The sequence below is a fragment of the Odontesthes bonariensis genome, chromosome 2, assembly GCF_027942865.1.
Source record: "Odontesthes bonariensis isolate fOdoBon6 chromosome 2, fOdoBon6.hap1, whole genome shotgun sequence".
Lineage (NCBI taxonomy): Eukaryota > Metazoa > Chordata > Actinopteri > Atheriniformes > Atherinopsidae > Odontesthes > Odontesthes bonariensis.
The window spans coordinates 36512848-36527550 of NC_134507.1; positions in this window are offsets into that span (position 1 = coordinate 36512848).

The window sequence follows — 14703 nt, forward strand, 5'->3', positions numbered from 1 at the left end:
TGAGGAGGAGCCTCATCCGGATCCAGAGGAGAAGTGGCCTGGTGAATCTGGTGATGGTTTGGGCCAGCATTTTAATAAAGGAACTGGTAATTTAACATTTGAGCAGCAGAGGGAGCTGTTTTTTTTAAAGTCCCAAGAGAGAATTGAGGTGGAGAGGTTGCGGATTGAGCAGTCCAGACTTGACATTGAGAAAACTAAACTGGAACTGATAAAACAGGGGAAACTTGCAGCTGGGGAGGCTGGGGTAACTGGTGGTCGGTCAGGGGTTTCAGGGTCGAATGATCAGGACTTTGACATTTTTCGCAATCTGCACCTGGTACCAAAGTTCAATGAAAAAGATCCAGAAACATTCTTTTCTCTTTTTGAATGCGTTGCTGAGGTCCGGAATTGGCCGGAGTCTGTGCGCACATTGATGTTGCAGTGCGTATTTACTGGAAGAGCTCAAGAGGCCTATGCAAGTTTAAATTCAGAGGATAGTAAGCAGTACGCCTTAGTTAAAAAGGCAGTGTTAAGAGCTTTTGAGTTGGTGCCTGAGGCGTACCACAAACGTTTTCGTACGTGGCGGAAAAACGAGAAGCAAACCCACTTGGAATTGGCGGGTGATTTGGCGAGATATTTTGACCGTTGGGTTGCTGCGCTGGAAGTCAGTGATTATGAGGGGTTGTGTGAACTTATAGTTCTCGAGCAATTTAAGAACATGTTACCTGAACATATTGCTAATTACATCAGTGACCAGAAAGTGAAAACAGTTGCGAACGCTGCGGCATTAGCAGATGAATATGTGCTCAGGCACAGACGTGGGTTTAGTGAGCGGCGTCTGTTTAGCCGGCACCCACCTGTCTGGTGGTAATGGTCATGGAAACGGGGCACGTTCCGATTTATATGCAGTGGGTAGCTCAGTTAAAGTTGTTGCTACAGAGGATCATGGTGTTCGTAGCCGTGAGGAAAGAACCTGTAATTACTGTCATAAAAAGGGCTATTTACAAGCTGACTGTTATGCTCTTAAGGCTAAGTCAAACTCTAACCAGTCTGTCTCTCAACCTAGGGCTAGAGGGGTGTCTATGGCTGTCTCAATGCCACCTTCGCTGCCTTTGGTGGTGAAGGGGGGGTTTCAGGTTGGGACTCATCAAAGTCCGGAACTGGAAAGTTAGACATTTTGTTAGTGATGGTTTTGTGTCTTTGGTGGGGAGTGACAAAAAAGTACCAGTAAAGATATTGCGTGACACTGCTGCTTATGATACTTTTATCAAAGCATCAGTTTTGCCATTCAGCAGTGAGAGTGATACTGGGTCTTGTATTCCTGTGTTGGGTATGGGTTTAAATGTACTTCAAGTTCCCGTGCATAACATCATGTTGTACTCCGATCTTTTCCAGGGACAAGCAGTTGTGGGGGTGCGTCCTGCTTTCCCAGTGGAGGGTGTCAATGTGCTTTTGGGTAATGGCCTGGCTGGTGCCTGTGCGTGGGTTGACGTGCCGCCACAGTTAGAGGTGGACACGGTGCCAGTGGTAAGACAACAGCCTGATGATAGTCAATCAGCATTCCCTGAAGAGTTCACAGCATGTGCTGTAACGCGTGCTATGACAGGGGATAAGTTTAATTCCAGCCTGTGTGAATCAAATAAAAATGTGGGGTCGTTATCTATGTTTTCTTTGTCTGACTATCCCTTGTCAGTTTTGCAGGAAGAGTTGAAGGCAGAGCAAGAGGCTGATTGTTCCCTGCAAGGTTTGTTTGACCAGGTGGTAACCGGTGCCCAGATAGAGAGCAGTGCTCGGGGCTATTTCCTTAAAGACTACCTGTTGGTAAGGAAATGGGTCCCGCATGGTCAGAGTTTTGTGGGTGATCCGATTATCCAAATCGTGTTGCCTGAGAGGTTTCGTGAACCTGTTTTAAAACTAGCTCATGAGGGGTCGGGGCATCTTGGTGTTCGGAAGACATACGACCGGATTCTGAGGCATTTTTTCTGGCCTCGGTTGAAACATGACGTATCGGTACACATAAAAACTTGCCACACATAGGTGGTGAGAGCGTTGTCACAATTCATCTCTATATTTGGCATTCCAAAAATCATTCAAAGTGACCAGGGTTCGAATTTCTCCTCACACCTTTTCTCTCAAGTGTTGAAGCAGCTTAACATCAAGCATAACAAAGCATCTGCGTATCATGCACAAAGTCAGGGAGCATTAGAACGTTTCCATCAAACGTTGAAGTCGTTGCTACGTTCTTATTGCATTCAAATGGAAGGTGACTGGGAGGAGGGTTTGCCCTGGTTAATGCTTGCAGCTAGGGAAGTAGTTCAAGAGAGTACAGGGTTTAGCCCAAATGACTTGGAGTTCGGCCATACTGTACGAGGTCCGTTAGCCATTTTGAGGGACCAGTGGATGGGGGAGGACCCTCCCCGGAACGTGTTAGACTATGTGAATGGTTTTTGGCGTAGACTTTATGCAGCTGGCGAACTGGCCAGGGAGAAAATGGAGCATGTGCAGGGAAAAATGAAAAAGCTCTATGATAGACGTACGGAACGGTGGGTTTTCAGTCCTGGTGATCGAGTACTGGCGCTGTTGCCCATCATAGGCTCGCCATTTCAAGCCAAATTTACTGGCCCATGCACAGTTTTAAGGAAGCTTTCTGATTTAAATTATTTGATTTCGACTCCAGAGCGCAGGAAAACCACCCAATTGTGTCATGTGAACCTGTTAAAACCATATTATGAGCGTGCGTCAAAATCACCTGGGTATGGTGCACAGGTTATCGCGGCGATTTTCTCATCCAGCATATTTAGCGACTAGAGCATCAGCGGTCACTACACCTTTGTTGGTGAGTGAGGTGGAGGTGGAGGCGGATGGGTTACCAGCTGTTGATCAAGCATTAACACATGGGCGGTTGAAAAACTCTGAGGCTCTCTGTAACCTTGAGGCATTGTTGCAACATCTGCCAGAGTTAGAAAGGGCAGAGTTGGCAGAGTTGATTAGGTCTTTTCCATGTTTGTTTGGTGATACGCCTACTCAGACCCTCCTTATTGAACACGATATTGAGGTGGGAGATGTTCAGCCTATTCGTCAACGTTTTTTTCGTGTCAATGCTGAAAAACGCAGGTATCTGGATGCCAAAATTAAGAATGTTGGAGAATGACATAGCTGAGCCATCCTCCTCAAGCTGGGCATCGCCTTGCATCACGGTACCCAAAGCAGACGGCACACCAAGGTTTTGCACTGACTTCAGGAAAGTTAATGCTGTCACCAGACCTGACTCGTTCCCACTTCCTCGTATGGAAGATTGTGTAGATGAGGTTGGTCATGCTAAGTTTGTAAGTAAGTTTGATCTATTGAAAGGGTACTGGCAGGTCCCTTTAACTCAGCGGGCCCATGAAATTTCTGTATTTGTGACACCGAACGGTTTGTTTTCTTACAAGGTTATGCCTTTTGGCTTGAGAAATGCGCCAGCGACATTTCAACGCCTTATGACTTGTGTTCTGGGGGACCTGGAGGGTTGCGCTGTCTATTTGGATGACGTGGTGGTGTTTTCTGACTCTTGGCCTCAGCATGTCGAGCGCATCAGGGTGCTGTTCGGTCGCTTGGCTGAGGCCTGTCTCACCATTAACCTCTCAAAATGTGAGTTTGCCAAGGCGACAGTGACTTATCTTGGCCGAGTTGTGGGTCAGGGGTGCGTCCGTCCTGTGGCTGCTAAAGTGAGCCCGGTTAGAAAATTATCCGGTACCAACCACGAAAAAGGAACTGTTGCGGTTTCTTGGATTAGTGGGTTACTACAGGTGTTTTTGTCGCAATTTTTCCACTGTTGCATCGCCACTCACTAACCTTTTGAAGGCAAAGGCAGTGTATATATGGACCCCTGAATGTCAACAGGCTTTTGAGAACATTAAAGCCTTGTTATGTACAGCTCCTGTTCTTGAGGCACCACGGTTTGACCGCCCTTTTTCACTGCAGGTAGATGCGAGTCACGTGGGTGCAGGTGCTGTTCTATTGCAAGTTGATGATCTGGGTGTTGATAAGCCAGTGAGTTTTTTTTCCCAAAAAGTTTAACTCCTACCAACTAAATTATTCAACCATCGAAAAGGAGGCACTAGCTTTGATATGGGCTTTGAAACATTTTGACGTGTATGTAGTTTCAGGCACTACACCCGTGGTGGTCTACACGGATCACAATCCACTAACCTTTTTGAACTCCTTGCAGTGTCCAAACCAGAGACTGATACGATGGTCTCTGATGTTGCAGTCTTATGGGTTGAACATCCGATACATAAAAGGATCAGAGAATGTGGTGGCGGATGCCCTCTCTCCGGCCCATTAGAAGTATGGGTTGGCGAGGGACCTGGTGTGTTAGGACAACTTTGATCGGTTGATGTCCCCTTCCAGTTCCGCTTGCGGTGTCTGTTCCTGCCTCCTGTCTTTCTCCTCTTAAATGCTCACAGAAATCCTAGGCAAATCTCTGTTGCTGAGGAGCAAGAGTTTGGTGTGCTGGGGGCAGATGGCAGTGGTTGGACTTTAAACTGCTAATGGGGCAAGTGTTTTTTTTCTGATTTGTTTTTTTTGATAACTTTTCATTGAGCATTTAATAGTGCTGGTTGTGTGTTGTACCTACTAGGTTTTAAACATATTTCGGTTCCCTATATTGAACCTCTTTTTAGGGGGTGTCACAGCCCCTGGGGCTTGTGCTGGGCATGTCTCTCTCCTCCCTCTTTCTTTGGCTGTGTTCGAAACCGCCTACTACATACTTGAAAACGGCATACTCATCGATCTGACAGTATGCAGAGCGTTTACACACAGTGCACTTCACTCCTGCCCGAGCCGAAATCAGCCGGCCTGAAAAGCTGATTTCGCTTAAGCTATAAACTCTGTAAATATATAACTTTAGCAACATTTGAAACATTTTCAGGCGAGAAAGTAGTCATTTAGACCCCCAAGGTGTTGAAAATCTGACAAAATACCGGCTATTTACAATTTTGTTCCCACGAATTCGGCGCTACAAAAGCTAGCCGCAATGAGCAACGCACTTCCGGTTATGCCGTTTTGACTGCTCTCGTCCCGTTAACGGAATTTGACCGTTCAAATGGCGATGGGCGACGTCACGTTACGTTGCATCTTGGGTAGTTTGAGTGTGACAAGTAACCTCATGATGAATACTCAACATTTCGGCGAATCTAGTATGTATCTAGTGTACATCCGGGAACTTAAAAAAGTATGACTAGTAGGAATAGTAGGAGAAGTAGGTGGTTTCGAACACAGCCTTTGTCTCCTCCCTCAGACCAGGAAGCTGATTGGAGTGTGCAGCAGTGATTGCGGCAGCTCGTACACCTGGCCGTCTGTGGGAGTGGTTTTAAGCCGCCTTATTTTGTTAATTCTTCCCTTTTGGTTCCTGGCTGGGTTTGTGAGAACAGCATTGTGTTTTGGGATTGTTTGCTTTATCGTTTTGTTACGTTTAGCACCATACAACACCTTTGCCGCACATTTATGCTCCATAACACCACTACACTACTGATGACTGATTGCCACATCCCATTGTTTTACTTTTGTTGAATTTGTAGCTTAAGTTCGAATTGTTTAAATAAATTTGATTTCCTTATAACTTACAAACCGCGTGCTTCCTCCTTTTTGATACGGCTTTTGAGCCAGGTCGTGTCATTAGTAAAAGAAAAGGTAAAATCACGGCTTTGATGATTAAAACCTTTCCTTCAATGGTCAGTCCTCTAAGTCCCCAGTATCCTAGTTTTTGCTTGACTTTCTCTACCACGTCTGGCCAGTTTGATGTCCCTCCTCCTTCCCTGTCAAACATAATCCCCAGTATTTTCTGTTTTGTCTGGGTTATAGTCACGGGGAGTCCTGCAGTCTCAGTCGCTGTCCATGGCCCGTAAAATTGGGCTTGGGTCTTGTTTCTGTTTAGTTTTGCCCCAGAGGCCCGTCCATACCAGTCAGTCAAGTCCAGAGTCCTATTGATGGATATTAGGTCTGTACATAAAATGTTCACATCGTCCATATATAAAACACACTTTGTCGATAGTCCCCCGCTCCCCGGGACTCTCACCCCAATGATTCGGTGGTCCCTTCTCAAGCTCTGTGCCAGTGGTTCCACACAGATGATGTAGAGGAGGGCAGATAACGGACAACCCTGACGGACACCGCAGTGGATGTTTACTGCTTTTGTCAGATGCCCGTTAACAAGGAATTTGCTGGTAATGCCCCGGTACAGCAGACCCACCCAAGCTATAAACCTTTCTGGGAACCCCATTTTTTGCAGTACCTGGAAAAGGTACTGGTGCGAGACCCGATCAAAGGCTTTCTCAAAGTCTAAATTTAGGACTGCTAGCCGAATGTTTCTGTCTCTCGCATAACAGATGGTGTCTCGGATCAGTACGAGGCTGTCGGTTATCTTCCTCCCCGGGATGGCACAGGCTTGATCCGGGTGAATCAGGTCTTCTAAAAACAAGGACATACGTGAGGCTAAAAGTTTACTAAAAGGTTTACAGTCAAAGTTTAAAAGTGTAATCGGTCTCCAATTCTTCAAGTCAGTCTTGTCTTTTTTTTTGTGAAGAAGAGTCACTATCCCTGCTCTAAAACTGTCAGGAAGTCGCTCAAGTTGCTCAAATTCCATAAAAACAGTAAACAAGTCAGGTGCTAAAATATCCCAAAAGGTCAAATAAAATTCTACGGGAAGTCCATCTTGTCCTGGGGACTTCCCTTTCTTAAAATTTGTAAAACATTTATTTAACTCTGAAATTGTAAAATCTTGGGTTAAAAGCACACTGTCTTTTACTGTTTTTTCTATGAAATTTAAAACTTCTGTCATGGTGTTCATTTCAACAGGTTTTTGTTCGTACAGTTCACGATAAAATTGTTCAACAGCTTGTTTAATTTCTTCCATTGTATCAACTGTGCACCCGTTTTCTTTTGTTAGCTTTAAAATGGCCCCCCCTTTATTTACAATTTTCTTAAAAAAATACCTTGTGCACTTCTCTCCTTCCTCTATTTCTCGTTCCCTGCTTCTTAAAATGACACCCTTACTTTTAATATCTGCTAAAACCGACATCTCTGTTTTCACTTGTTTAATTTCATCATTAAAATCCATCCCTTGTTGGTTTAATTTAAAATAGCGCTGTAGTCGCTGCTGCAGTCCCATCATGCGTCTGTTTTCCCTATTCTTTTTTCTCCTACCTGCCTGTCTAAAGAAAGTCTGGGTCTTTTCCTTCACCATTTCCCACCAGTGTGCACGTGTATCGTAAAAGTCTTGAAGGGTCTGCCACTCGTGGTACTGCTCCCGGTACTGACTAACTATTTCATTTTCTTTTAAAAGGGAGCAGTTTAGTTTCCACAGACCACTTCTGGAAGTCACACCCGAAGAGAGTGATAGGGTGCAGGAAAGCATCAGGTGATCAGAAAAGAAAACGGGGGTCAATCTAGCATCGGTTGGTGGGCAGTCCCGTGTAAAAAGGTAGTCTATACGAGAGGCTCTGGTGCCATCACCACTGAACCAGGTGAAGCCCTCCTCTCTGGGATGCATGGTTTTAAAACAGTCCTGAGGTTTAAAATCCTTGCATATGCCCTGTAATAAAACCGATGTTTTGTCAACTTTAAAAAATTCCCCTGCTCTTTTTCTGTCACTCCTGCTTAAAATACAGTTAAAATCACCCCCTAAAACTAGTGGTGCCCTACCTAGCATGTGGGACTGCAGGTCTTCTAAAAGGTCATACCGGTCATTTTTTTCGTTAAAGCCATAAATATTTAAGAGGTTAAAATCTTGTCCCATAAAAGTCAAATGTGCTAAAAGTGCCCGTCCGTCTCTCACCACAGTGCTGCCCTTCACCAGAACCTGAGGGTTTTTGATTAAAATGGCCACTCCATCATTTTTGTTTTGGTTGGATCCACTCCACAATGATGTCTGTGGCCACATCTCCTCCCACTGTCTGTAGTGCTTTAAAAACGGTAGGCCGCATTCCTGTATTAAAAGAACATCTGACTTAAAAGAACTAAGAAAGGATAAAACACTCTGGGCTCTAACTTTCGACTTTACACTTCTCACATTAATAGTTGAGAGAGTGAGTGTCATGAGTATGGTTAAAAACAACAGGTATGACATCTTAAAAGACTAAAAAAGGGTTAAAACATTTAAAATGTCTTAAAAGCAGTTATGTAATTTCTTGTGAACGGAGCTCTTCCTTCACTTCTACAGGTGAGAGGCGAGGGTGTTGAGCTCTATTCCCCGGTCAGACTCTGGGGGTCGGCCTCTGTTGCAAGGTTTTGTTAAACTTTGAGTCTCTAGGGGTTGATTGCAGAACTACATTTAAAAAAGAGACCTCATTTGGTGAATTGGAGGGGAAGACTCTGGGCTCCTCCACAGATGAACTGTCTGAGGTAGTCCCAGCTCTTCCCCTCTTCTCTGAGACTATAGGAGAATCAGAGGACAATTCTGATGCAAGCCTCTTTGTTTGCTGGGCATCGGGGAGGGAGGCATCCTCGCTATCATCGTGTGATTGGACTTCTTCACATTCTGAACTAGCTCCGCCTTCTGCCTGCACCACCTCCTCCTCCTCTCCAGAACTCTCCATTGGTGGGGGTGTAGCAGGCCCCTCCCCCTCCTCGGCCTCACCTGACTGCTGTCCACCATTCAGGGATTTTGGCGGGAAGTTTGAATTTTCCAGCCCAGCTGTTTCAAGTAGCTCGTTAACTGCCTCGGTCTGCCCTCCATTTCCTTCCCGCGTTTTTTTTGGATTTCAATTTGTTGGCAAAGGATTTTGGGCAATCTTTGAAGAGGTGGTTTGATTCTCCACAGAGATTGCACTTTCTGCCATGAGTACACTCTTCGAAGGTGTGACCGATTCCTCTACATTTGCTCTACATTTGTACAAGTATTTAAAACATTACAACAATACATGCCCAGTAATATTGTTGTAATGTTTTAAATACTTGAGCGCAGTTTTTCTAGAGAAGATAATTGTTTTGTTTATGAGATTATCGTCCATCGACTCTTTTGGGCTTTCACATGCGCGAGCCTACCAACAAGAGGTAAGTGACATGCTGTTTATAAAGTTGTTTTGTAACGTCCCCATGCCAGTAATGTGAGAACCATGCATATGGTTTTGATGGTAAGGCTTGTGACTTTATTGTCGGATGGTTTATAAAGTGGTGTGACGTTTCTGCAGTGTGCAAGTTGTTGTTGTACGTGGAAGGGTTAGCTCTTGCCCCTTAGCCACCACGTATTAGCCTCACATGACAGGGTGTCCGAACAGCGCGATCTCCACACAGGGAGCGCAGATTTGCACCTCTCTGTGTCCTACTATCAGTATTTGACAACCTCTAGCAATGGAAACGCGCTTCAAATGCCCCGGAGTTCCCCTTTAAAGTCCAACTGGATGCAGGAGGGGACTTCCTGCACACAACACCCTACAGCAATGTAGAAGTAAAAAGCATTCTAATTCATCTAATCTAAAAACACATTCTAATCAGAATCAGAATGAGCTTTATTTGCCAAGTCGGTAGGCACATACAAGGAGTTGTTTTCTCTGGTTTAAACATGTAAAAGGCCACATGAAGTTTGGAGGTCTGCAGCAATGGACTCTGCAGAAAGGTCGCCAACCTTCTGCAGAGTCCATTGCTACAGACCTCCAAACCCGCTCTGTCATTTTACGTGGCCGACCACTTGGTGGCTGAGCTGCTGGCGTTCCCAGTCGCTTCCACTTTGTTCTAACACCACTGACAGCTGACTGTGGGATATTTAGGAGCGAGGAAATGTCTCCACTGGACTTGTTGCACAGGTGGCATCCTATCATGGCACCACGCTGGAACCCACTGAGCTCCTGAGAGCGAGCCATTCTTTCACAGATGTTTGTAGAAGCAGTCTGCATGCCGAGGGGCTTGCATTTCTACACCTGTGGCCATGGAAGTGATGGGAACACCTGAATTTAATTATCTGGATGAGTGAGTGAATACTTTTGGCAATCTAGTGTATATTATACAGACATAAAATGGCAAGTGATCTGACACAATTGAGAAAGAGATTAAAGAAATAAACAAGGAGTAAGAAAGGGGTTTAATATCTAGCTGCAAGGTATTATGGGACATAAGTGCTGTTTGTTTTGGCAGGTGCTGATTGTGGGGGGGTGGGGAGCGGGAGTAAGAGGAATGGCGTCTTTGAGTCCTGGAGAGGAGGAAATGGAAAGTGCATCTGAAAGAGAAGGAGGATGGAATGAAGTAAGGAAAAAGACATCAAGAAAGAAGATAGATATGTCAAGTGACAGTCTCAGTGAATCTGATTCACAGAATGAAATGAAGAGAACAAAGAAAAGGATTGAGAAGGAAGAGTGGAAAGTGATTGTGGAGTTTGGTGAGCAATCCGCAGCTAAGCTACATCCAGTGGCCCTGACTAAAGCGATGCACAAAGAAATTGGAGCGATAAAGCAAGCGAGATTTCTGAGCAAAGGACGGATGTTGGTAGAAATGATAAATGCAAAACAACAGGAAAAGTTACTGAAAATGAAGACCTTGAATGAAGTTCAAATTAAATGCCATGTCCCTGGGGCAAATTGGAAAATACTTGGAGTTATCAGTGGAGTTCCGGTAGAAATCAGCATTGAAGATCTAAAGAAAGAAATTAAAGGGGGAAAGGTGTCTGTAGTTAAGCGTCTTCCTACTAGGTATCAGGGCAAGATAGTGGATAGTTTGTCTGTTCTTCTTCAGTTTGAAAAAACAATCCAACAGAAAATAATGATAGGTTGCATGAGCTTTCCAGTGAGAGAATTCATCCCTAAACCTCTGCGGTGCTTTAAATGCCAAAGGTTTGGGCATGTGGCAGATAAGTGCAAAGCAACTAAGCCCAGGTGTCCAACATGTGCAGGGGAACATGAATATGGTAGTTGTGATGCAGGGGCGAAGGTGAAAAGTTGTAACTGTGGTGGGGAACATAGTGCTGCATATCAGGGCTGTGAAGTGCAGAAAAAGGCTAAGGAGGTGCAGAGATACAAAGTGAAAAATAAAGTCTCATATGCTGAAGCAACAGAAAAGGTATCATTAAACATAGCTAGAAAATCCCAAGTAGCAGCAAATATATTCTCGTCAAAAGATTTTCCCAAACTCCCACAGGCAAAGGAAAGCCCCACAAAGTGTTCACATAAGTGTGTGATAGGAGAGGATGCATTGATTGTTAATAAGTACAAATTTGTGGCATTTATTGGAAAAGTGGTGAATGTTGCTTTACAGCAAACAAAAAAGAGGTCAAGACTGAAAACAATAGTGGAAGCAGCAGGTGAATTTTTGGGGATAAAGGATATAACCGTTGAAATGATACATGATATGCTAGCCACCAATAATGATGAGTCACAGATAAGTGAGTAGATTAATGGTTTTTCTTATTCTGCAATGGAATGCTAGAAGCCTTATTGCAAATGGACAAGAATTCAAGACCTATATATACCAGTTAAAAGAAAAACCAGACGTTATTTGCATCCAAGAAACATGGCTGAAGACTCATTTGGACTTCAGTATTGGGGGATATAGTGCTATAAGACAAGATAGAAATAATGGTCAGGGAGGGGGATGTGCAATCTTTATCAAAGAAGTAATGTCTTATAGTAGGATAACATTTAAGAACAATTTTGATTTAGAAATAGTGGGTGTAGAAGTTTGGATTAATAAAAGGAAAACTAGTGTCCTGAATTTTTATAATCCATGTAAAAAACTCAAAATAGAGGAATTAGAAAGACTCAGTCAAGGAAATGAAGTAATATGGTGTGGTGATTTTAATGCACATAATACAATATGGGGAGGGAAATCAACAGATTACAATGGACAGGTAGTGGAGGAATTAATGGAGGCAATGGAATTAGTTTGTTTAAATAATGGGCAAGGTACAAGAATCAATTTTAGAGATGGAACAGAGTCTGCGATCGATCTAACTCTGGTAACAAGTGAATTAGCTTCTGGTAGCAGGTGGGAAATATTGGCAGATAACAGTATTGGGAGTGATCATCTTCCGATTATAGTCAAGTTTAATATAAGTAATGTGGTTGAGCTAGACGGTATCATGAGATGGACTTTTTCTAAATCAAATTGGGAGGTGTTTGCTAAGTTGTGTGATAGTGAATTTGTTAAGATAGATATGGCAGGAAGTATTGATGAAATAAATGAGCAATTTACGTCAAATATAATTAAAAGTGCTAATCAAACTATTGGGAATAAAACTGGTAAACTTAGTAAATGTGTTAAGATGGTACCTTGGTGGAACAAAGAATGTAATGATGCAATCCGAAGTAAAATCAGGCTGTTTCGAAAGTTAAGAAAAACACATTCAGTATACAATTTATTAGAATATAAAAAGGCACAGGCTCAGGTAAGGAAAATTGTTAAAAGAGCAAAAAGGGAGTGTTGGAGAGGATTCTGTTCAAGTATTGGGAGAACTACGCCATTAGATAAAGTATGGGGAATGATTAAGAAGATGAGGGGAATTAGACAGCAGAGTAACCTGCCAGTGTTAGAGAAAGGAGGGGAAATTGCCACTGGTGCTATGGAGAAGGCAGAAATTCTAGCTAAGAATTTTGTCAAAGTTCATTCATCGGAAAATTTGACAGAAGAAGGTAAGATCAGGAGACAGGAAGTGTTAGAGGAGCATCCTAATGTATATGAGGAAAGAAGTTTGTCACAGAGTGTTGTAAATGTTCCGTTTTCTATTCAAGAGTTGAGAAGAGCACTAAGTAAGTGTAAAATGACTGCTCCTGGGAAGGATAATATATGTTACATAATGTTGGCCAAATTAAGTGATTTTGCATTAGGAAAGCTGCTGGAGATGTACAATAAGATTTGGGAGAAAGGGAAGCTGCCAATAATATGGAAAGAGTCTGTCATTATTCCTATTAGAAAACCTGGGAAAGATCCAACCAGTCCAGACAGTTATAGACCTATAGCTCTGACATCGCACTTATGTAAAGTTATGGAAAGAATGATAACAGAAAGGCTGACATACTATGTTGAAAAAAATGAATTGATGACTCCTTATCAGAGTGGGTTTAGAAGAGGGCGGAGTACTTTAGATCCACTGTTGTGCCTGGAAACTGAAGTCAGGAAAGCCCAAGCGAACAAGGAGTGTGTTGTAGCTGTGTTCTTTGATGTGGAGAAAGCTTATGATATGATGTGGAAGGAAGGATTGTTAATTAAACTGGATAATATGGGTCTGGGAGGTAACGTATATAATTGGATTAAGGATTTTTTGTTTGGCCGTGCTATCAGAGTCCGAGTTGCCAATTCATATTCTCGAAGGCATGAAGTTGAGAATGGAACCCCGCAGGGGAGTGTAATTAGTCCTCTTTTGTTTTCTATTATGATAAATGATATATATACACAAGTAGGATCTCATATTGGTAAGTCACTTTTTGCAGATGATGGAGCTATTTGGAAAAGGGGCAGAAATATAAATTATATTGTAGGTAAGATTCAGGAAGCCATCAAGGAAATTGAAAACTGGTCTCTGACATGGGGGTTTAGATTGTCGGTGGAAAAAACTGAAACGTTATTTTTTACGAGGAAAAGGATAGGTGAGGAGGTTAGGTTAAAACTTTATGGACAAGAACTAAAGAAAGTCAAGACATTTAAGTTTCTAGGAATATGGTTGGATGAGAGAGTCACATGGAGTATTCACATTGATAAAGTAGTAGATAAATGTAAAAAGGTTTTAAATGTTATGAGGTGCTTGGCAGGCACTAAGTGGGGGGCTGATAGAGCTGCTTTGAGGAACGCATACACAGCTCTAATTAGATCAGTCATAGAATACGGACTAATAGTGTATGATTCAGCTGCATACTCGTCACTACAAAAATTAGATAGAATTCAGGCACAAGCACTAAGGATATGCTGTGGGGCAGTCAGATCTACACCAGTGTCGGCACTTCAGGTAGAGGTTGGAGAAATACCTATTTCATTAAGGACAAAACAGTTAATTGTTAACTACTGGGCAAATCTACAAGGCCATAAAGATACTCACCCTACTAAACAAGCTGTAAAAACAAGTTGGGAAAGTAACAAAATTAAAAAAGAAAGTTTTTGTGGTTGTGTTTCGGAGTTATGTAAGGAATTCAAAGTTAAAGAATGGAATATTAGTCCGACGGTGGTGTTAGCAGCTGTTCCACCATGGTTGCTACATCAACCTATAGTAGATTTAGCATTATTAAAACAGGTACAGTCAATGAAAAATAAAATCAATGTGCAGGCTTATGTGAACACTGTTAAACATGAACAATATGGGCAGTTTATACAAGTATTTACAGATGGATCCAAAAATCCAGAAAGTGGGCAAATTAGTTGTGCATTTTATGTTCCTGAATTAAAGGTCAAAGTGGGGAAGCGAATGAGTGATCACTTAGCAGTATACATAGTAGAGATGATGGCTATCTCACTAGCACTTCAGTGGATAGAGGAAGTACAGCCAATGCGAGTGGTCATTTGCTCTGACTCCAGCGCAGCTTTGGAGAGTATAAACAACTTCTCTTCAGAATGTCGGCAGGATATTTTACAGGAAATTTTACACATCATGTTTAGGCTACTTCATTTGGGAATTATTGTTCAATTTGTGTGGGTTCCAGCGCATGTGGGAATTAGAGGGAATGAGATAGTGGATCAAATGGCAAAATGTGGCTTGAAAGAGAATCAGATTGATATAATGGTACCCATCAGTAGAGCAGAAATCAAATCGGTTACAAAAGCTGTCATCAA